The sequence below is a fragment of the Lolium perenne genome, chromosome 2 (assembly GCF_019359855.2).
Source record: "Lolium perenne isolate Kyuss_39 chromosome 2, Kyuss_2.0, whole genome shotgun sequence".
NCBI classification, from domain to species: domain Eukaryota; kingdom Viridiplantae; phylum Streptophyta; class Magnoliopsida; order Poales; family Poaceae; genus Lolium; species Lolium perenne.
Window position 1 is genome coordinate 112,047,747 of NC_067245.2, and position 25,781 is coordinate 112,073,527.

The following is a 25,781-nucleotide window of genomic DNA, read 5'->3' on the forward strand; positions in this document are numbered from 1 at the left end:
TCTCGTTGCTACCATCTTCTAGATTGGATCTTGGCTTGTTATTTGTTCTTGCGGTAGGAATTTTTTTGTTTTCTATGCTACGAATCCCATCAGTGGTATCAGAGCCGTGTCTATGCATAGATTGGTTGCACGAGTAGAACACAATGATTTTGTGGGCGTTGATGCTTTTGTTATCTTTAGTTTGTGTACTTTGCATCTTGCGGGATGGTGGGATGAAACGGCTCGGGCTAACTTTACATGACCGCGTTCATGAGACTTGCTCCACGCTCGACATGCAACTTGTATTGCATAAGTGGCTTTGCGGGTGTCTGTCTCTCTCACCATAGTGAAGATTCAATTTACTCTTTCTATTGACAACACTAGTATCACTGTTGTTGTTCATGTTCGTAGGTAGATTGGATCTTGCTCGAAAACCCTAAACCACGTAAAATATGCAAACCAAATTAGAGGCGTCTAACTTGTTTTTGCAGGGTTTGGTCATGTGATATGGCCATGATGTGATGATGAATATGTATGAGATGATCATTATTGTATTGTGGCAACCGGCATGAGCCTTATGGTTGTCTTTATATTTCATGTTGTAGTTGTAGTATTATTTCAAAGTAGTTGTAATAGTTGCTACATGAGGTGAACAACCATGAAGACGGCGCCATGAACCTTGACGCTACGCCGACGATGATGGAGATCATGCCCGTTGATGATGGAGATCATGTCCGTGCTTTGGAGATGAAGATCAAAGACGCAAAGACTAAAGGGTCATATCATATCACATTATGAATTGCATGTGATGTTAATCCTTTATGCATCTTATCTTGCTTAGATCGCGACGGTAGCATTATAAGATGATCCCTCATATTAATATCGAGATAATAAAGTGTTCTCCCCTCGTATGCACCGTTGCTACAATTCGTCGTTTTGAAGCATCTCGTGATGATCGGATGTGATAGATTCTACGTTCACATACAACGGGTGTAAGCCATGTTGCACACGCGGAATACTTGTGTTTGCTTGATGAGCCTAGCATGTACAGACATGGCCTCGGAACACAGGAAACTGAAAGGTTGAACACGAGTCATATGGATGATATGATCAACATGTTGATGTTCACCATTGAACCTACATCATCTCACGTGATGATCGGTTTAGGTGTAGTGGATATGGATCGTGTGCCACTTAACAACTATGATGGATGTTGTATTAAGTGGGAGTTCATTAGTAATTAGATTAAAACATGAACTAATTATCATGAACATAGTCTGAATAGTATTTTGAATTAATTTGTAGAACTAGCATCCGTTTTCTACCATGCGCTAGTCTTGTAATTGAGATAGAAATACTGTTAAGTCTGACAAAGTAAATTTACGGACTGGTACCGTATTGTTAAAGAATCAAGAAATGATTAAGTCCTATTGCAATTTTTTTAGCAAACCTCACATTGTTGATTCAAAGAGCTATGGTTTCAATTAGTACCTAAAGTCATCTTGTCTCCGTGAAACTTGAAGTTCAAATCCGTTTGAAATGTAAGAAGCTAGAAATTTTGTTTTCAGAAATAAGCAAGGTATGAGATATATGTGATATCTAAGACCTTATTGCAAGATGATAGAATATAATCTAGTGAGACTACATAAACTCATAAGTTTTATGGGAATGTACGAAGGTTGAAGACGCCAGGCGTCCCAATCCTCCAACTAAGTTGGGCACTAACGATATTCGCATATCCATGAAGTGATCGTCCTTTGTATGCACCATTGCTAAAACTCGTCGTTTCGAAGCATCTCGTGATGATCGGGTGTTATAGATTCTACGTGTGCATACAACGGGTGCAAGCCAAATTTGCACAAGGGAATACTAAGGTTAAACTTTACGAGCCTAGCATGTATAGACATGGTCTCGGAAAGTCATCATGATATGATGGATAAAATTATGAGTGAATTGTTCATCATATTACATAGTTACTAATAGTGAAATCTGGAACACTTGTCATATGATGATCAACTTCAAAGTAAGAACCTCAAGGTTATTGGTATTTGACCAACAAACCTAGAAGTTATTGATGTTGGAGTGTTTTTCTGAATAAAGAGGAAAGCTAAAAGAGAAACTACAAAATATTATTGGCAGAAAGAAAGAAAAGACTAGAAAGTCTAGCTCAGGTGTATATAAATGATATACATGTTATGAATGTATTTATAGTTTGGTCACACAATGAAATTCTTGGGTATTTGTACCATATTGGTTGGTATGAAGTGTCATACAAAACAACTCAATACAAGAATACAATAGCCTAAGTGACTGACAAGGAATATGATAGGAATGCACGTCTGGAACAAAAATAAAGTGTTATTATGTTCGTCGTTGGCATTCTATCTAGCCCTTCAGATTTATAATAAAGAACTGCATAATTGTTGTTTTGTTCTAGTCAAATAAAAACAATGAGTTGTTCAAATTTTGACAGTATTCCATGTACGATGGATAAGTTATTATAAATCTTTATGGTGCACACATGCATAACACTGACGCTAAAATGCCATAAGGCAAATGATGTGAATTCCACTTATTTGTGGAACCGCCATTTAGGTCATGTTAGAAAGGAATGCATGAAGAAACTCCATGCAAATGGATTTTTGGAGTCATTTGATTTTTGAATCGTTTGGCGCTTGCAAATATCTTCTAAAGAGAATGACTGAAATACCGTTCATAGGCCAAGAGTTGAACGGGCAACTAACTTAGTGGAAACATACATGATGATGTATGTGGTTCACTGGGCATAGTTGTGTGCGGGAGATTCTTCTACTTCATGAAAACTTCAAACAATGAATTGAGTATATATATGTGGATAAATTCAATAAGGAAGAAGTTTGAAACATTTGAATGGATTCAAATAAATTTCAGCATGAAGTGGAAATCATCGTAATAGAAAAGTCAAATATCTATGATTGAATCACGGTGGAAATATTTGAATTACGAGTTTTAGCGAACATCTAAGAGAGTTATGAAATTGTTCTACAATTCACGTTTCTTGGAGTATCATAGTGATGATGGAGTATCCGAGAAACATATCCAAACCTTGTTGGGTTAATGATGAGATAATATGACGCCATTATTATTTTTGTGGATTATGCTTTAGTGACTACCGATTTTACACTGAATAGAGCATCATCATGATCCGTTGAAATGACACCATACGAGTTATGGCATGGGTATGAATCCTAATAGTCCTTTCTTAAATTTTGGTATGCATAGCATAAGTAAATAAGTTTACAACCAAAATCGGATGAATGTCTTTGTTGGTTATCCTAGAAAAACAAATTGGGAATTCTTTCCACAATGAAGTAAAAGACAAAAAGTGTTTGTTAATGTTACTTACTTATTTCCAAGAAATTGTTTTCTAGCGAAATATTTGAGTGGGAGGACAATAGAACTTGATAAGGTTTATGAACCTGAGCATAATGATCAGAGTAGCGCAGCATCGGAAATGGTTCCGGAAGCGGCCACAACGATCATGGCTCCCATGACTACAAAGTGTTTTAGCCATGGAGATCGAAGTACATATTGAACCTTGTAGGTATGGTTTACTTTGTGATCGAATAAATGATTTGTGGACAAAGGATTGATTTTGAAAAACGATAAACCAACTACAAACAAACAAGTTATGATGGGCCATGACTCCGTTAAAATGGCTATACGCCATGAAATCCAATATAGATGAATATTTTTTGAAAGTAAATGGATCTATAAAATTGATGGACTTGGATGGAATATCCTTGAATAAGCTCGACTTGTCGAAAGATTGTTTACGACAAAGTTCAAAGAGTTGACTACGATAAGATTAGATCTTCCGTAGCGATGCTTATAGTCTATGTGAATTATTCTAGTAATTGCTACATATTTCTTTTATGAGATATGCTAGTAGGATGACAAAATACATTACTTAACAAAAGTGTGTATTAAAGGTGTATACAAGATACACCAAGAGTTTTGATGGTCCGTGAAATACTAGATATGTATACAAATTTCAATTGGATGAAGTGAGTATCGCCGGAGTTGGAATCTTCACCGGATGAAATAGTCAAAGAGTTTTTGATTTCATTAGAAACGATGAAGATGCTTGCATTTGCAAGAAATTAAGTGGGAGCGCTGAGACATATTTATAATACTTTATGTAGATGACATATAGTTGGTTATAAATGATGTAATTATATACTTGATTATAAAAGGTTTCATTGAGAATTAACTTCAATGAAAGGATATGGACTGAAACATATTTAGTGTCAAGATCTATGAAGATAGATTGAAACACATAATAAGTTTAAGTCAAAGTACATAGAATGGATATTGAAGTAGTTCAATATAGAAATATTAAGAAGGTGTTCTTTTCATGTGAAGATTTAACAAGACTTGAGTGTATCTGACACTCAATGACTAAAAACACATGAGTGATTTTAGATCACGATTAATATGTACATAATTAGATATCCTGTGCTCTAAAGTGTTATGAGCATGTACCAGAATGATTCATGTGATGATCATTGGACGACAGTAAGAATATCCTTGGGTACTTTAGAAGAACCAAGGATATATATAGTTTTGTATGGGGTAATGACAAATAAATCGCTGTAAGCTGTTGCACCGATATTAGTTTGGTCACATATAAAAATGAATTTCAAATCTCAATTAGGCTAAGTGTTGTTTAAAAGGTAGCACAATGCTAGATTTAGAAGAGTTCTAAATATTGTGACGGATTTTACAAACGAAGGCAGAGTATGTCATTGTTTTGACAATGACTGAGGATGTTAAGTCGAAAAGTTCTTTGAGAACTTGGTGTAGTTCCGATAGTGTCAGAATTTTGAAGCTATATTGTGTGTGACAATATTAGTGACATATTTCAGACCGCGGAATTAAGGTTCCACCAGAAGACCGAACATATACGATAAATGCCGACTCATTTGGAAAATGAGTGATGCGTTGAGAGGCAAATAAATTGCAAAATACATACGTTTCTGAGCATGTCAGATCCGTTGACTAAAACCTCTCCCGTGAGCAAAACATGATAAAGCACCAAAAGGCCAGGGTGTTATATCTTTACAAATGTAAACTAGATTATTGACTCTAGTGCAAGTGGGAGACTGTTGGAGATATGCCCAAGAGGCAATAATAAAATTATTATTATATATCTTTGTGTTTATGATAATTGTTTGCATACCATGCTATAATTGTATTAACCGAAACATTGATACATGTGTGTTATGTAAACAACAAGGAGTCCCTAGTAAGCCTCTTGTATAACTAGCTTGTTGATTAATAGATGATCATGGTTTCGTGATCATGAACATTGGATGTTATTAATAACAAGGTTATGTCATTAAGTGAATGATATAATGGACACACACCCAAATAAGCGTAGCATAAGATCACGTCATTAAGTTCAGTTTGCTATTCGCTTTCCATACATAGTTACCTAGTCCTTCGACCATGAGATCATGTAAATCACTTATACCGGAAGGGTAATTTGATTACATCAAACGCCACTGCGTAAATGGGTGGTTATAAAGGTGGGATTAAGTATTCAGAAAGTATGAGTTGAGGCATATGGATCAAGAGTGAGATTTGTCCATCCCGATGACGGATAGATATACTCTGGGCCCTCTCGGTGGAATGTCGTCTGATTAGCTTGCAAGCATGTGAATGGTTCACAAGAGATGATATGCCACAGTACGAGTAAAGAGTACTTGTCGGAGACGAGGTTGAACAAGGTATGGAGATACCGATGATCGAACCTCGGACAAGTAAAGTATCGCGCGACAAAGGGAATTGGTATCGTATGTTAATGGTTCTTTCGATCACGAAGTCATTGTTCAATATGTGGGAGCTATTATGGATCTCCAGGTCCCGCTATTAGTTATTGATCGGAGAAGAGTCTCGATCATGTCCGCATATTTCTCGAACCGTAGGGTGACACACTTAAAGTTTGATGTCGTTTTAAGTAGATATGGAATATGGAATGGAGCTCGAATGTTGTTCGGAGTCTCGGATGGGATCCAAGACATCACGAGAAGGTTCGGAATGGTCCGGAGAATAAGATTCATATATGGAAAGTCATTTTCCGGGGTTCGGAAAAAGTCCGGTGTTTTGACCGGAGCTTCTAGAAGGTTTTGGAAGGACCGGAATAGTCCGGAATATTGTGGAAGGTTCCGGAAGTGTCCGGGATGACCCGGGCTGTCTAAGGAAGTCCGGAGGGTTCCATAATAGGTGTATCCACGTTTTCCTTAAGGGTTAAGAAGTTTCCCCTAAAGCAGATTCGGATTTGGCAAAAGAGTCCTACTTCTAGTAGGTTTCGGCTGACAGAAACCTACCGGAACTCTCCCAAACTTTGGGGGCAGGTCTTGGATGACCCAAGGATCTTTTCCACCTATAAAAGGAGGGCAAGGGGAGCCCCAAGAGCTCCACAAGTCGCAGCCCTAGCTCCCCCTCTCCCAAACCCTAGCTACTACCTCCTCCTTCTTCTTCCGCAGCGCTTACGGCGAAGCCCTGCCGGAGATCTCCACCACCACCGTCACCACGCCGTCGTGCTGGCGGGATTCCGAGGAGGATCTACTACATCCGCTACCCACTGGAACGGTGAGAAGGACGTCGTTATCAACACCGAACGTGTGACCGAGTACGGAGGTGCTGCCCGACTGTGGCACCGTCAAGATCTTCTACGCGCTTTCGAAAGCGGCAAGTGATCGACTACAGCAACAACGAGATCTAATCTCGTAGGCTTTGGAAATCTTCGAGGGTTAGTCTCATGATCTTCTCGTTGCTACCATCTTCTAGATTGGATCTTGGCTTGTTATTCGTTCTTGCGGTAGGAAATTTTTTATTTTCTATGCTACGAATCCCATCAGGAGGCGCCTATGGTGGGAAACGGCGACCTGCAGAGCTCCCTGCTCTCGATCTGCTCGGGGTGGAGCCAGAGCTCCAGCTGCCGGTCGCCGATGCCGTGCCGTCGCCCGGCTAGCCGTGCCCAGCTCCGTGCTCAACCCCGTGCCGCCGCCCGGCCGTGCCCAGCCGCAGAGAAGGGCAACATGGCTTGGAGGGGGCGCATCTGGTGGTGATGTCAACGGCGAAGAACGGGGTGGCGGCGCTCGTTAGGGGCGAGAGAAATAATTATGAGGCGGTCCACGCTGTTAGAAAAAGTGAGATGAGGAGGTTCAGCCGATTTTGAGAGATGAGTTGGGTCAGCATATGGAGAGAATATTCCTTGCATGTGGACGATTCCATCCACGCACTTTATAACCAAACACATGTAAAATGGGGATGGTCCAATCCCATCCCTAGTTTGATCAACAACCAAAGGCACGCTTAGTGTTGAAGATGTATTAAACATGTATTTCTATATACTCATGATGTCAAATTGTAGGATACCATATTTTTTTATTTTCTAAAATAAATTGTGTGCATAAAATGTAGTAGTCATGCTAAAGTTTTTGCATGTTGAAAAAATCACAGGCACGTTTAGCAACTGTAATATTTTTTTCCATTAAGCAATTGTAATACTCAATGATGTTTTATTTCTTGATCTAAAATTCACTAGGATACTGATTGATTGTCTAATTCATTAATGATCCTAAGTATATTCAGGAATGGCGGAGCTACTCTAAAGCCTACCTAGGCCATGGTCCTCCCATGAATATTGGGGAGAAGCAATTACACCTATATGTATTAACATCCTAACCAATTACCTCTAGCACACCAACACATGTATTCTAGGATTTGTGTGCTCTATTTTACCCGGCATGCCAATCTTTTTTTTTAAGCTCCCCTACTATCAAACGCCATTCTATCGTGAGAACCAGCCTATGTTATGCGGAAGTGCTACTACTAATCGCATGACAATAATGTGCTACATGTAAGAGTACATTATTGCTTCTATGCTACCTTTGCAGCAAAGATGGGCTTTCCGCACGAAGGCTACAGTCACATCCCTGTTTCCTTCGATGGTTGTTGAGGTGTTTTTATTTTCAACCATTAGAAATCAACAGTTGGTCATCTTGAATGCCATATGTTTCTCCATAACGAGTAACTTTGGGTTTCAGTACATGGTATATGAGCGAAAAAATGTGTGCGTATAATAATACCCCCTTCCCCCACCCAAAAATCGCGGTGCTTCACTTTACTATTGGTTGCTCAAGATAAATTTCACATTTTGCTATCTACGCTTGACGTTTCACCGGATAAAATTGTCGGAACTGCACAAATACCACAAGAACCGACATACCCAATTGGAAGAACATTATTGCGATTTCTCGCAGAATCTCCTAGCCTAGTTTTATTGTGAATTATCCCACTTTGCACATCCTGGTGGTTAAAGGGAAAATGCCCGTGTCTTGTAATTCTAGACGTATGCTTGAAGCTGCCGTCCTCTCAAAGGAAATGGAATAAAACTTCGATTATACGCTTAGCATTTAACTCCCTAATTAATCCTCTTTACAGGCAGCACCTCGTATCCTAAGATGCGTTGTCAATGCGTTGTTCAAATGTGCCTACCGCTAGCTGAACCACTTTACAAGATAGCTTTTGTTACATAATTTAAAACATTACAAGATAGATTTTGATACATAATTTGAAACATTGCAAAATTAGGAAACCCAACTAGTGTGCTATGATGTCCTTCGCTTTCTTTGCTGCGAAGAAAGAATACCCAGACACCCAAACTAGATACACTAGAGGGTTCTGTATGTCCACTTGTTGTTGGTGTGTAGGAAGGACATACAGAAACATGCACTAGTGGCTTCAACTGGCATTTGCCATATTCGCTGCAAAGAAAGAACACCCTGGACCTAGAGCAGCCTGTCGCTGCCTTCGCCGGAGTCATCGTTGTCTTCGCCGGGGTCGTCGATGTGGTAGTGCCCGCGGAAACAGGAGTCGTTGTACAGATAGACGCTCATGTCGCCATTGCCTTCCTAGGGGCAGAGCAGCAGGCATCTGACCTTCAGGTTGTGGGCGCGGGCAAACTTCTCGAAGCCATTGTCGAGGTACATCTTGGCTTCCCCGTCAAACAGCACCTCGACGGGCCTCCAGCACTCGACACAGTTGTCTTACCGCAAGTTGATGGAGGGCGGCTCTCGGCCGATGATACGTCCATTTTGCATCACTATTTTATATCATAATTTACTGTTATTCATTGATATATTCCATATTTAGAGATGATACTTATGTTATTTCACCTATTTTGCATGTTTCATGATTATTGGAGAATTCTCACCGGAGTCAGGATTCTGCTGGAAAAAGCACCGTCAGAATGCAATATTTCTGAAGATCAACAACTGACGGAAATTACACCGAAGGTCTTATTTCTCCAGAAGAAGGAGCCAACCAAAAGGAGGGGCCGAGGAGGGCCGCCATGGGCCCCCCATAGGCCGGCGCGGGCTCCACCCTGGCCGCGCCGCCTTGTGGGGAGGGGGCCCACAGCCCCCCTCGGCCGCCTCTCTTTCGCGTACTTCATCTACCCGAAAACCTAAGGTACGGGGAATAATCGCAAGGAGACACAGCCGCCTCTGCGGGGCGGAAAACACCAGAGAGAAAAGAGCTCTCCGGCAGGCTGAAATCCGCCGGGGAAATTCCCTCCCGGAGGGGGAAATCGACGCCATCGTCACCGTCATCGAGCTGGACTTCATTGGGATCATCATCACCATCATCTCCACCGCCGTCACCGTCATCTCCACCGCTGCACCTCGTCACCGCTGTAACATCTAGGGTTGAATCTTGATTATTTCATAGGGGAAACTCTCCCGGTGACAAGGTATTAACTTGTCAATGCCTACGGATTGTAGACTAGGGTTTCATTGGATGTAGAGGGCAAGTAGATCTCGAAGGTTTCAGCCGAAAAGTGCTCGATGATTAAGAAACTAGGGTTATGTTGACAGTAGATTCGATTCCTCTCTTTGTCCCTCGACTCCCCCTTATATAGGAGGCGGAGCCGAGGGATTCGTAATACACAAGTTACAGAGTCCGGGAGGGTTTCCAACCCGTCCCGCAAGATTACAAGTAGTACTTCCTAATACAACTCTAGTTTTCCTTAATAATAACTTGGGCTTCCGATTCTTCTTATTCTTCGAGTCGTGGGCCTTCAGTAAACCCCGGGTACCATCTTCGGCAGGCCCATTGGGGATGCCTATGTCAGTAGCCCCCGAGATTTTGCTTGAACCGAAGAATCAGGGAAAATCTCCAACTTTAATCATTCAATAACTCTGCCGAATTTATCACATATCTTTAGATATGCAATCATATATTGTACAGGGATAATGGTAGTTGGGGCTAGTTCATCTGACGGATAAGGTACTAGTTAACTGCTCTAGTGGCAATCCGCAAAAACCTACTTCAAGATCACGTCCCTGGACATGATCTCGGGATACTGGTGTAAACTTCGACAGGTGCCGCTTAAGGTCTTACCATTCTGTCGAGTCCCAGTCATATTTTATCGGGTACCTAACGCGTCCGTTAGGATTTTTCTTCGTATCTGTTGATACGGAAAAAAGTAGCAAACCGACGTCAGAGACGGCGCCACGCCACTCAGAACGGATCTGGGGTCTTACCTTCGCAAAGTTTTGCGGCATTCAGAGATTATTCGCTACTTTGACGCTCTGAGAATATATTGTCGAGTGCTTTTTCGGCTGTTGGAATATCACATTTTATTGAGTCAACGGATGACTTATTTTGCCTTCCCGATGGGAGTATATGTAGAGTTATTTATATAACTCGAAATATGCTCACTTCTTTTTTCTTCCTCTTTCTTTCTTTCTTTCTCTCTCTCTTTCTTCGTCTTTTTTTTATAATTTCATCGGGCACGCGAACAGCGTTCCCGATGGGAGTAGCCCCCGAGGCTACAGCCAAGGACTAGTGCTTGGTTGTAGGCTCAACACTTTAATGCCTCATGTCTTTATATTTTTATTCTTTCTCGAACTTTTCATATCTATCGGGTGCGCGACCAGCGCTCCCGATGGGAGTAGCCCCCGAGGCTATGAACAAATGCTTGCATTCGGTCATAGGCTCTCGACATTTTCTATTTTGTCATACTCGAATTTTTCTTTTTCCCGAAGTAGCCCCCGAGCATTTGGGCAAAAACTTGTATTTGATCAAAGGCTCTCGAAATAATCAATAATCTTCTGCTGTCGCCATTCTTATGAAGCTTCATAGCCGAGATTTTCTCTTGTCAAGGTGACATCATTGCTGACGATAGCCACGATCACTATATCGGGAAAATGCGAGAACTGCTCTCTCTGTCTCGTGGGCCCAAATTTCTTATCAAGTTGACACGTCGTGCAAGTGGGGGACACACGTCCTCCACTTTTTCTGGCGCACGCACTGTAGCGCCTGTTCCTTCCCTTCTTAGTGAAATTGCGTTTTTACCCCTTGTCCACGTGTACACCATCTATCTCACAATTTCTCCATCCAACGGTGCGCCGATTCACCGCACCTCTATTTAAGGTCATCGTCTTCCTCCTTCCACACTTTCGCTCGCGCCGCTCCTCTGCTCTCCTCTGCCAAAATCCTCCATTGCGCCCCACAGTTCTTGAGCTCAACCACGCTCACACTTTGCTCCTATGCCATTGTTGATGCCACCGCGCAGACTCACCAGGCACAACACTCCCGAATCGAAGATGGCGACCGAGGATCTGGGGAACACTGAGTGGGAGAGATCCAAAATCTCCCCCAAGACATCAACTTGCTGAAGAAACTTGGGATCAGCAAGAAGCAAGACGCGCTGCGCTTCCCCAGTGAAGAAAGCTATCCAACCCCTCCTATGGAGTATCGGGACAGTTTCGTTGACTGATGACGCGTAAAGCACACGCTCGTTGGGAACCCCAAGTGGAAGGTGTGATGCGTACAGCAGCAAGTTTCCCTCAGTAAGAAACCAAGGTTTATCGAACCAGTAGGAGTCAAGAAGCACGTTGAAGGTTGATGGCGGCGGGATGTAGTGCGGCGCAACACCAGGGATTCCGGCGCCAACGTGGAACCTGCACAACACAACCAAAGTACTTTGCCCCAACGAAACAGTGAGGTTGTCAATCTCACCGGCTTGCTGTAACAAAGGATTAACCGTATTGTGTGGAAGATGATTGTTTGCAGAAAATAGTAGAACAAGTATTGCAGTAGATTGTATTTCAGTAAAGAGAATTGGACCGGGGTCCACAGTTCACTAGAGGTGTCTCTCCCATAAGATAAACAGCATGTTGGGTGAACAAATTACAGTTGGGCAATTGACAAATAAAGAGAGCATGACCATGCACATACATATCATGATGATTATAGTGAGATTTAATTGGGCATTACGACAAAGTACATAGACCGCCATCCAACTGCATCTATGCCTAAAAAGTCCACCTTCAGGTTATCATCCGAACCCCCTCCAGTATTAAGTTGCAAAGCAACAGACAATTGCATTAAGTATGGTGCGTAATGTAATCAACAACTACATCCTTAGACATAGCATCAATGTTTTATCCCTAGTGGCAACAGCACAACACAACCTTAGAACTTTCACATCCTTTGTCCCAGGTGTCAATGCAGGCATGAACCCACTATCGAGCATAAATATTCCCTCTTGGAGTTACAAGCATCTACTTGGCCAGAGCATCTACTAGTAACGGAGAGCATGCAAGATCATAAACAACACGTAGATATAACTTTGATAATCAACATAACAAGTATTCTCTATTCATCGGATCCCAACAAACGCAACATATAGAATTACAGATAGATGATCTTGATCATGTTAGGCAGCTCACAAGATCCGACAATGATAGCACAATGGGGAGAAGACAACCATCTAGCTACTGCTATGGACCCATAGTCCAGGGGTAGACTACTCACACATCACACCGGAGGCGACCATGGCGGCGTAGAGTCCTCCGGGAGATGATTCCCCTCTCCGGCAGGGTGCCGGAGGCGACCTCTGGATCCCCGAGATGGGATCGGCGTTGGCGGCGTCTCTGGAAGGTTTTCCGTATCGTGGCTCTCGGTACTGGGGGTTTCGTCACGGAGGCTTTAAGTAGGCGGAAGGGTAGGTCAAGAGGCGGCACGAGGGGCCCAGACCATAGGCCGGCGCGGCCAGGGGTGGGGCCGCGCCGCCCTAGGGTTTGGCCACCCCGTGGCCCCTCTTCGTTTCGTCTTCGGACTTCTGGAAGCTTCGTGGAAAAATAGGCCCCTGGGCGTTGATTTCGTCCAATTCCGAGAATATTTCCTTACAAGGATTTCTGAAACCAAAAACAGCAGAAAACAGCAACTGGCACTTCGGCATCTTGTTAATAGGTTAGTTCCAGAAAATGCACGAATATGACATAAAGTGTGCATAAAACATGTAGATAACATCAATAATGTGGCATGGAACATAAGAAATTATCGATACGTCGGAGACGTATCAGCATCCCCAAGCTTAGTTCTGCTCGTCCCGAGCAGGTAAAACGATAACACGGATAATTTCTGGAGTGACATGCCATCATAATCTTGATCATACTATTTGTAAAGCATATGTAGTGAATGCAGCGATCAAAACAATGTATATGACATGAGTAAACAAGTGAATCATAAAGCAAAGACTTTTCATGAATAGCACTTCAAGACAAGCATCAATTAAGTCTTGCATAAGAGTTAACTCATAAAGCAATAATTTAAAGTAAAAGCATTGAAGCAACACAAAAGAAGATTAAGTTTCAGCGGTTGCTTTCAACTTGTAACATGTATATCTCATGGATATTGTCAACATAGAGTAATATAATAAGTGCAATAAGCAAGTATGTAGGAATCAATGCACAGTTCACACAAGTGTTTGCTTCTTGAGGTGGAGAGAAATAGGTGAACTGACTCAACATTGAAAGTAAAAGAATTGTCCTCCATAGAGGAAAAGCATCGATTGCTATATTTGTGCTAGAGCTTTGATTTTGAAAACATGAAACAATTTTGTCAACGGTAGTAATAAAGCATATGCATCATGTAAATTATATCTTATAAGTTGCAAGCCTCATGCATAGTGTACTAATAGTGCCCGCACCTTGTCCTAATTAGCTTGGACTACCGGATCATCACAATGCACATGTTTTTACCAACTGTCACAAAGGGGTACCTCTATGCCGCCTGTACAAAGGTCTAAGGAGAAAGCTCGCATTGGATTTCTCGCTATTGATTATTCTTCAACTTAGACATCCATACCGGGACAACATAGACAACAGATAATGGACTCCTCTTTTATGCATAAGCATGTAACAACAATTAATAATTTTCTCATTTGAGATTGAGGATATATGTCCAAAACTGAAACTTCCACCATGGATCATGGCTTTAGTTAGCGGCCCAATGTTCTTCTCTAACAGTATGCATGCTTAACCATAAGGTGGTAGATCTCTCTTACTTCAGACAAGACGAACATGCATAGCAACTCACATGAAATTCAACAATGAGTAGTTGATGGCGTCCCCAGTGAACATGGTTATCGCACAACAAGCAACTTAATAAGAGATAAAGTGCATAATTACATATTCAATACCACAATAGTTTTTAAGCTATTTGTCCCATGAGCTATATATTGCAAAGGTGAATGATGGAATTTTAAAGGTAGCACTCAAGCAATTTACTTTGGAATGGCGGAAAATACCATGTAGTAGGTAGGTATGGTGGACACAAATGGCATAGTGGTTGGCTCAAGTATTTTGGATGCATGAGAAGTATTCCCTCTCGATACAAGGTTTAGGCTAGCAAGGCTTATTTGAAACAAACACAAGGATGAACCGGTGCAGCAAAACTCACATAAAAGACATATTGAAAACATTATAAGACTCTACACCGTCTTCCTTGTTGTTCAAACTCAATACTAGAAATTATCTAGACCTTAGAGAAACCAAATATGCAAACCAAATTTTAGCATGCTCTATGTATTTCTTCATTAATGGGTGCAAAGCATATGATGCAAGAGCTTAATCATGAGCACATCAATTGCCAAGTATCACATTACCCAAGACATTTATAGCAATTACTACATGTATCATTTTCCAATTCCAACCATATAACAATTTAACGAAGGAGAAACTTCGCCATGAATACTATGAGTAGAAACCAAGGACATACTTGTCCATATGCTACAGCGGAGCGTGTCTCTCTCCCATAAAGTGAATGCTAGGATCCATTTTATTCAAACAAAACAAAAAACAAAAACAAACCGACGCTCCAAGAAAAAGCACATAAGATGTGATGGAATAAAAATATAGTTTCAGGGGAGGAACCTGATAATGTTGTCGATGAAGAAGGGGATGCCTTGGGCATCCCCAAGCTTAGACGCTTGAGCCTTCTTAATATATGCAGGGGTGAACCACCGGGGCATCCCCAAGCTTAGAGCTTTCACTCTCCTTGATCATGTTGCATCATACTCCTCTCTTGATCCTTGAAAACTTCCTCCACACCAAACTCGAAACAACTCATTAGAGGGTTAGTGCACAATAAAAATTAACATATTCAGAGGTGACACAATCATTATTAACACTTCTGGACATTGCATAATGCTACTGGACATTAGTGGATCAAAGAAATTCATCCAACATAGCAAAAGAGGCAATGCGAAATAAAAGGCAGAATCTGTCAAAACAGAACAGTTCGTATTGACGAATTTTAAAATGGCACCAGACTTGCTCAAATGAAAATGCCCAAATTGAATGAAAGTTGCGTACATATCTGAGGATCACTCACGTAAATTGGCATAATTTTCTGAGTTACCTGCAGGGAAAACAGCCCAGATTCGTGACAGCAAGGAAATCTGTTTCTGCGCAGTAATCCAAATCTAGTATGAACTTTTCTATCAACGGCTTTACTTGGCACATTAAAACACAAAACTAAGATAAGGAGAGGTTGCTACAGTAGTAAACAACTTCCAAGACACAAAATAAAAACAAAGTTCTGTAGCAAAATAACACATGGGTTATCTCCCAAGAAGTTCTTTCTTTATAGCCATTAAGATGGGCTCAGCAGTTTTAATGATGCACTCGCAAGAAATAGTATTTGAAGCAAAAGAGAGCATCAAGAAGCAAATCCAAAACACATTTAAGTCTAACATGCTTCCTATGAAAAGGAACCTTGTACACAAATAAATTCATGAAGAGCAAAATGACAAGATCAGGAAGATAAGACAAGTGTAGCTTCAAAAATTTCAGCACATAGAGAGGCATTTTAGTAACATGAAAATTTCTACAACCATATTTTCCTCTCTCATAATAATTTTCAGAGGCATCATGAACAAACTCAACAATATAAGTATCACATAAAGCATTCTTATTCACATGCATAAAAGTATCATTACTCTCCACATAAGCATAATCAATTTTATTAGTTGTAGTGGGAGCAAATTCAACAAAGTAGCTATCATTATTATTCTCATTATCAAATATAGGAGGCATATTGTAATCATAATCAAATTTATCCTCCATAACAAAGTGTACTAAAAGACCAATATCATTATCATAAATAGGAGGCAAAGTATCATCAAAGTAAATTTTCTCCTCAATGCTTGGGGAAATAAAAAGATCATGAAAACCAGCTTCCCCAAGCTTAGAACTTTCTATATTATTATCAACAATGGTGTTCAAAGCGTTCATACTAATATTACTACCAGCGTGCAAATAAGATTCCATAGGTTTTTTAATTTTCGCATCAAACAATCCATGTTTTAAATCAGGAAATAGAATAAGAAGATCATTCTTGTCCATTATGCCAAACTAGTGTAATAAAAACATGCATGATATTATAAAGTAAAACAAGTAACTAATTTTTTTGTGTTTTTGATATAGAGTGCAAGACAGTAAATTAAGTAAAACTAGCAACTAATTTTTTTTGTATTTTGATTTAGTGCAGCAAAAAAAGTAGTAAATAAAACTAAGCAAGACAAAAAAACAAAGTAAAGAGATTGAGAAGTGGAGACTCCCCTTGCAGCGTGTCTTGATCTCCCCGGCAACGGCGCCAGAAATTTAGCTTGATGACGCGTAAAGCACACGCTCGTTGGGAACCCCAAGTGGAAGGTGTGATGCGTACAGCAGCAAGTTTCCCTCAGTAAGAAACCAAGGTTTATCGAACCAGTAGGAGTCAAGAAGCACGTTGAAGGTTGATGGCGGCGGGATGTAGTGCGGCGCAACACCAGGGATTCCGGTGCCAACGTGGAACCTGCACAACACAACCAAAGTACTTTGCCCCAACGAAACAGTGAGGTTGTCAATCTCACCGGCTTGCTGTAACAAAGGATTAACCATATTGTGTGGAAGATGATTGTTTGCAGAAAACAGTAGAACAAGTATTGCAGTAGATTGTATTTCAGTAAAGAGAATTGGACCGGGGTCCACAGTTCACTAGAGGTGTCTCTCCCATAAGATAAACAGCATGTTGGGTGAACAAATTACAGTTGGGCAATTGACAAATAAAGAGAGCATGACCATGCACATACATATCATGATGATTATAGTGAGATTTAATTGGGCATTACGACAAAGTACATAGACCGCCATCCAACTGCATCTATGCCTAAAAAGTCCACCTTCAGGTTATCATCCGAACCCCCTCCAGTATTAAGTTGCAAAGCAACAGACAATTGCATTAAGTATGGTGCGTAATGTAATCAACAACTACATCCTTAGACATAGCATCAATGTTTTATCCCTAGTGGCAACAGCACAACACAACCTTAGAACTTTCTGTCACTGTCCCAGGTGTCAATGCAGGCATGAACCCACTATCGAGCATAAATACTCCCTCTTGGAGTTACAAGCATCTACTTGGCCAGAGCATCTACTAAGAACGGAGAGTATGCAAGATCATAAACAACACGTAGATATAACTTTGATAATCAACATAACAAGTATTCTCTATTCATCGGATCCCAACAAACGCAACATATAGAATTACAGATAGATGATCTTGATCATGTTAGGCAGCTCACAAGATCCGACAATGATAGCACAATGGGGAGAAGACAACCATCTAGCTACTGCTATGGACCCATAGTCCAGGGGTAGACTACTCACACATCACACCGGAGGCGACCATGGCGGCGTAGAGTCCTCCGGGAGATGATTCCCCTCTCCGGCAGGGTGCCGGAGGTGATCTCCTGGATCCCCCGAGATGGGATCGGCGTTGGCGGCGTCTCTGGAAGGTTTTCCGTATCGTGGCTCTCGGTACTGGAGGTTTCGTCGTGGAGGCTTTAAGTAGGCGGAAGGGTAGGTCAAGAGGCGGCACGAGGGGCCCAGACCATAGGCCGGCGCGGCCAGGGGTGGGGCCGCACCGCCCTAGGGTTTGGCCACCCCGTGGCCCCTCTTCGTTTCGTCTTCGGACTTCTGGAAGCTTCGTGGAAAAATAGGCCCCTGGGCGTTGATTTCGTCCAATTCCGAGAATATTTCCTTACTAGGATTTCTGAAACCAAAAACAGCAGAAAACAGCAACTGGCACTTCGGCATCTTGTTAATAGGTTAGTTCCAGAAAATGCACGAATATGACATAAAGTGTGCATAAAACATGTAGATAACATCAATAATGTGGCATGGAACATAAGAAATTATCGATACGTCGGAGACGTATCATTGACCACCTCATCCGTGGCCTCTCTACCCCCATTCACAATTTTCTTCGGGGGTTGCTTTTTGTGTACGGATTGCAACTTCACCATCTTACTCCCAACTCCATCCTCCACATCTCGATTTTTATCACCCTTTGCGAATCCTTCCTTGGAGTCCAGCCTAACTGGTCTTTATGGAAGCGCATATTTCTCTGTCGCCGCAATGGCTCTGCCAATGTTTCCTATAACATCGGCGGCGTTGTTATCTGCGTTCGCCCTGACGTCGAGTACTTTGACGTCAAATTCCCTGACTCAGTTCAAGGGTGGCGCAAAAAATGGTTGTACAGCCATGAGGAGAATCATGGCTCTGTTGAAGACAACATCCCTCCTTTTGATGGTGCCGAAAAGATCTGTCGCCGTCGTTCCTGGGACGCAGAGGCTAGCGATGAAGAAAAAGCGGCGATAGAGGCACTGATGACACGCATCCACCAGCTTCCAAATACCCGAGGACAAGAATTGTCGGGTATCCAAATCACGACGTACTTCCTTAGGATTAGGGTGCAGCCTCTGCAAGCTCGCAAAAATCCCCTTTGGATGTATGCTGGCGATGAAGATGTGGATCGCCTATCGACAGATTTATCGGTCAAGGACTTAGAAAAACTTGTCTGAAAGATCTCGTCGCTCAGCAAGAAGGACACCGTCCCGTCATCTTGCCGTGTGACGCCATATAGCGCCGCCAACGCGCTCCCGCAGGTAATATTTTTTTTTATCATCTTTTGATTCACGCACTCTTTTTCTCTTTTTCCTTTGGTACTGTTACTTCTTCGACTGCTGTTACTGATATAAATCTATGTCGATACCTTTTCTATCTTGTCCAGAACCATAAAACTGCGTCTCCTCTTCCTCCCCTTCCCGAAGGTGGGGAAGTCGAAGAACGGGCCGTTGTCACCGACGACAACCAGGGTACTTCTCGCCCTGAGAGTGAAATCGCGGGTTCTCGAAGATCCACGACATCCTCTGAAAAGGAGATTGAAACCGAGGCTACTGCATCGACACGCTCTCCTCCCCCAGCTGCTTCTCCGAAGAACAAGAGAAAAAGGGGCGAGGTTGTCGATTCCGGCACCTCCAAAGCCGGCGCTTCGCGTGTCGAAGAAGTTGTTCCTGATACTGGAAGGAAAGCTTTCAACCCTTACGAAGATGCTATTGTCAGCTCGTAAGTTCTTGCTACACTTGGTTGCATGTTCTCGATATTTTGACTATTTTGTTTCTTATCTTGTCGCTTTATTTGCTGTAGTGGCGACGAGGATGAAAATACTCATATTGACGCGACTGCTCGAACGAGCACGTCTCGTACTTTAGTTGTCTCTGAAGCTCAACCTGATGGGGATGAAACTTCGCCTCCTCAACAAGACACAGAGCATCCAACTCCAGCTGCAAGCCCCCGAGCCTCTTCACCAAAGAGAGCTAGGGTAGAACCAGCCAAGGAACCTCTCCTGCTGGCTAGTAGTTCCACGACTCCTTCATTGGATGATGTAAGTTTTTCACTCTTCTTTTTCCGAGCATTTCAGTATTTTTCAACTCCCCTTTGTTTCTTACTTAAGTGCTGTCGAACTTTCTTTTCCTATATTGACTTTTCTTTTTCTTTTGGTCTTCTCTTCAGCCTTTGATGAAGGAGTTTATTCGCCTCGGTACCCAATTCGTCGGGTACCGTGACCATGCCAAGAAGCTTGAAGGTACCTTTTTATCTGCTTCCTTTGCGAAACATACACCACTTTTTTGTCATAACTTTTTACTGTCGTTGATTATGCAGAGAATCTTGCGGAATCCAACAAACGTGCTGACGCTCTTGCTATCAAGTTAGAGCAAAGCGAAAAAGCTCGCCAGAAAGCTGAAGCAGATGCTGCCGCCATCGAAGATCTTCGAAAAAGACTTCACGACGCGGAAACTTCTTTGAGCGAAAATATAACTCAGCAATCTGCTCGTGAGACAGAAATTGTTGCTCGCTTGGAGTCGCAAAGTCGTCGTTTTGTTAGTAAGTACTCATATCTCTTCTATTTTTTCGGATCATCAAATTCTTCTTGTCTCGCTTCTGACAAACTTTTTTGCGACTCATTTAGGGAGGACGCAGCAAGATTATGAACTGGATAACCCTGAGGGTGATTGCCTTCTCGACGCTCTTTCCCTCCTGGAAATCCACGGAGATGAGGCGCGTGAAGGTCTTGCCGATGCCAGAGCAGGTCTGTCACAGCTATTTCCTTACTTCTTCCCGAAGAAGGAAGAACCCAAGCCTTTTGCTGCTCTCGCCCAATGCTTCAAGTCCCAAGAAGATCTTGGGCTCAAACTTCGCCAGGAGGGCTCAAACTTCGCAAGAACATAGCACTCGTACTGCAAACAATGAACGGATGACGATAGATGATATACTAGGTAGCAATTGAGAGTCTCTTTTTTAACTTGTCGACTTCTCTCATGAGTTGCATATTGTATGTTGTAAACATAATCTATATTGTAAAGCCACGAAATATTTTTAAGCCCCCGAGCGTTTTTGGTGGCGGTTTTCTCTATTGTGTATGCGAGGTTGAACCAAGGCAAGATAAATTATATCGAGTGTACTATTTTTGCGGGTATTAGCCCTCGAGCTTTTTTGTTGATAACTATTTTGTATCGTCTTTTTATTTGGCGAGGTGCTTTGCACCAAGGCGAAATATTTTTGCAAGCTGTCTTCGTCGGTATTGTATATATATATTGTGACTTCTGGGCGCAAGCCCCCAAGCATATCGAAGAAAAATATGTATATCTCCACTATCTTTATTATATTGCAGCACCGCGAGTCCGCCTCATTAAAAACCTTTTTCAGCCCCACTCGGTGCCCTGAAAAAGGAAAAGAGTGCGTCTGAAAACTCGCGGGCGTTTCAGTACATTGTAGTTTTACAAGGAGGACTATATTTCGACTCTAGGCATAAAAACGCCTGAGATGTGCCACGTTCCAAGGATTTGGCTCGACAGCTCCTGACTTCTTGTCCTTTATCCTGTATGCTCCTCCTTTGATTACTTCTGTGACGATGTAAGGTCCAAGCCACAGCGACTCGAGTTTTTCATGGCTTTTTTGATTGAGTCGCAGAACAAAATCTCCAACCTGAAAAGATCTTGGTCGCAAACGTCGACTGTGGTAGTTTTTCAGATCTTGCTGGTACTTAGCGACCCGTGATAACACTTCGTCTCGAGCCTCATCAAGTGCATCGACATCGTCTTCCAATGCTTTTCTGGAAGCTTCTTCATCGTATTCCGTGACTCTTGGAGAATCATGCTCTATTTCTATCGGCAGGACTGCCTCAGCTCCATGGACCAGAAAAAACGGAGTCTCCTGTGTCGCTGTATTTGGTGTTGTTCGGATGCTCCATAACACACTTGGCAACTCCTCTGGCCAGGTGTGTCGAGCTTTCTCCAATGGTCCTAGCAAGCGCTTCTTAATGCCATTGCAGATGATACCATTGGCTTTCTCGACTTAGCCGTTGGTCTGCGGGTGCGCAACTGACGCGAAGTGCAATTTGATGCCCACCTCTGCACAGTATGCTTTGAATTCTTTGGATGTGAAATTACTGCCATTGTCCGTGACGATACTATGAGGTACTCCAAATCGAAAGACAATGCTTTTCACGAACTTGATTGCCGACGCTCCGTCTGGTGAATTTATCGGCTTTGCTTCTATCCACTTAGTGAATTTGTCGACAGCGACGAGCATATACTCGTCTCCTCCTGGCGAGGCCTTGTGTAGTTTTACCACCATATCGAGACCCCATTGAGCAAAGGGCCAAGACAGCGGTATTGGCATCAGCTCTGCTGCCGGAGAATGAGGCCTTGCGACAAATGTCTGGCACGCGTCGCAAGTTTGCACTATTTCCTTCGCATCCTCGATTGCTGTCAACCAGTAAAATCCTGCTCTGAAAACCTTGGCCGCGATAGCTCGAATGCTTGCATGATGACCGCATACTCCTTCGTGTACTTACTTCAGAATTATCCTTCCTTCTTCGGGTGTGACGCACCTTTGTAACACACCCGAAATACTTCGCTTGTACAACTCTCCTTTGACCACAGTGAAGGCTTTGGAACGTCTAATAACTCGCCTTGCTTCAACTGGATCATCGGGTATTGTTTTCCTTAGGATGTATGATATGTACGTCTGCATCCATGGGATTTGCACCATCATTACTAAATCATGTTCCTCTTCTTCTTCTAGTGCATCTTTTGTAGCCCCCGAGGGTTTCTTGTCCGTCTCTTTCTTTTTTATTTTCTTCGGTTTTGTAGATCTCTCTGTTATCTCCTCCCAGAACACGCCTGGTGGAATCGCGAGACACTGCGACCCAATGTTTGCAAGAACATCAGCTTCATCATTACTTAGCCTGCTGATGTGATTTACCTCACATCCATCGAACAGTTTCTCCAGCTCGTTATACATTTCCTTATATGCTATCATACTTTCGTTGACTGCATCACATTGATTCATGACCTGCTGAGCCACCAATTGTGAGTCGCCAAAGATTTTTAGTCGGGTTGCACCACAAGATTTCGCCATCTTCATCCCATGTATGAGAGCTTCATACTCTGCCTCATTGTTAGACACGTTTGGAAACATCATCCGTAGGACATACTTTAATTTGTCGCCTTCAGGTGATATTAGTATCACGCCTGCACCTGCTCCCTCTAATCGCTTGGACACGTCGAAGTTCATAGTCCAGGTTCTCGATAGATCTGGGGGTCCCATGTTTTGTAACTCCATCCACTCTGCGATGAAGTCTGGTAAAATTTGTGATTTTATTGCTTTTCTTTTTTCATACGTGATGTCCCGAGGGGAAAGCTCTATTCCCCAAAGGGAGACACGGCCCGTAGCTTCTGGATTGTTTAATATATTGGATAAAGGCGCCTCATTGACCACTATTATCGGATGCGCCGAAAAATAGTGTCGCAACTTTCTTGCTGTTGTAAACACTCCATATGCCAGCTTCTGGTACTGCGGGTACTGCTGTTTTGAAGGCGATAATACTTCACTGATGAAATATACTGGCCTCTGTACTCCATGGAGTTTTCCTTCTTCCTCTCTTTCGACTACGAGAGCTGTGCTGACCACCTGAGGTGTGGCTGCGATGTATAGCAAGAGGGGTTCCTTTTCTTTAGGCGCCACCAAGATTGGTGGTGTCGAGATTGTGCGCTTAAGCTCCTCGAAAGCTTTGTCCGCATCTTCGTTCCACTGAAACTTCTCTCCTTGCTTAATGAAAGCGTAGAACGGCAATGCCTTCTCTCCTAGCCTGGCGACGAATCTGCTTAATGCTGCGACTCGCCCAGTTAACTGTTGTATTTCTTTCAACTTTGTCGGCTTCCTCATCGTTACGATGTCTTGGATTTTCTCTGGATTGGCCTCAATCCCTTTTGCTGATACTAGGAACCCGAGAAGTTCTCCTGCAGGGACGCTGAAAGAGCACTTTGTCGGGTTGAGTTTGAGGCAAAACTTGTCAAGGTTATCGAAAGTTTCATTTAAATCCTCGATCAATGTTGTCCCCTTTTTTGATGTTATGACGACATCGTCAATATAGTACGTTTTTTCCAATCTGTGTTGCCAAGTATTTCTGCATCATCCGCTGATATGTTGCTCCCGCGTTTTTCAGCCAAAAGGCATTGTTCTGTAGCAGAACACGCCATAAGGTGTTATGAACGCTGTCTTGACTTCGTCGTCTTCTTTTAATCTGATCTGGTAATAACCACAGTATGCGTCCAGGAAGGAAAGACGTTCACATCCTGCCGTGGAGTCGATGATTTGATCGATCCTTGGGAGGGGAAAGTGATCATTTGGACAGTGTTTATTGAGACACGTAAAGTCGACACACATGCGAAGGACTTTCGTGTTTTTCTTCGGGACTAGCACTGGGTTAGCTACCCACGTGGCCTCTGTATGTAGCTCTTTGATAAAACCAGCTTCTCTGAGTCGATCAATCTCTGACAGCATGGCTTTGCGGTTTGGTTCCAAAAACGCCGCAAAGGTTGTTTGATTGGTCTCGCTATTGGATCCAAGTTTAGGTGGTGCTCGGCAAGTTCCCTGGGTACTCCTGGCATGTCAGCTGGACACCATGCGAAGATTTTCCAGTGCTCACGGAGGAACTCGACGAGCGCGCTTTCCTATGCGAGGTCCATATTTGTTGCAATGGACATCGTTTTCTCTGGGTCTGTCGGGTGAATCTTTTCCTCCTTGGAATCCTTAGTAGTGTTGAAGGTTGGCTCCCTGAGTGACCTTCCCGCATCTGGCAACACATCATAATCAGTTGTGAGCCTTTACGCCATATATTCTGCTTGCATCCCGAAAGTTTCTGACAGTCGATGAAAATCCTTGTCGCATTTATCAGCTAATGCGAAACTTCCTTTGACTGTAATTGGTCCCTTAGGTCCAGGTAGCCTCCATAACAGGTACGTGTAGTGTGGTACCGCCACAAACCTAGCATATGCTGGTCGTCCCAACAAAGCGTGATATTGCGACGGGAAATCCACAACTTCGAACTCCAGCCTTTCTATCCTGTAGTTTTCTCGGGTCCCAAACTGAACGTCGAGATTGATCCTTCCCAACGGATAACTCGGCTTCTCTGGTGTAATTCCATGGAAACGTGTGTCAGTTGGTTTTAGATTTGCCAGGGATATGTTCATCTTCCTTAGTGTATCTGCATACATAAGGTTTAGACTGCTGCCTCCATCTATGAAAACTCGAGATACGTCGAATCCCGCGATCACCGCTGGTAAGATAAGTGCTGTCTGCCCTGGTCAAGGAACTTGCTGCGGGTGGTCCGCAATTGTGAAGCCAATGTCCTGTCCCGACCAATTTAGGTACTCTATCGTTGGTGGAGGCATCTTCTCTGCCATGAACACTTGCCGCGAGATTACTTTCTGAGCCCTATTAGATGGCCTAGCTTTCTGAATCATCGAGACCGCGCCATTGGAGTTAGGATCAACATATGGAGGTGGCTGTGGTGCTGCCGCTATTCTGAGATGGTGTCGATTTTCGTCCGTGATCGCGGGAGGAGGTGGTAGGTGGATCTCACTCCTGGGCCCCTGGGGGTTTCTATTTGCTGCTTGAGCATTGGCTAGCCCTGCAACCCGCAACATTGCTTGAAAATTGCGGCAGTCCTTCTGCAGATGTCCTGACTGCCTCTTCCCATTGTTGTCGAGATAGAAATGCATCTGGCAT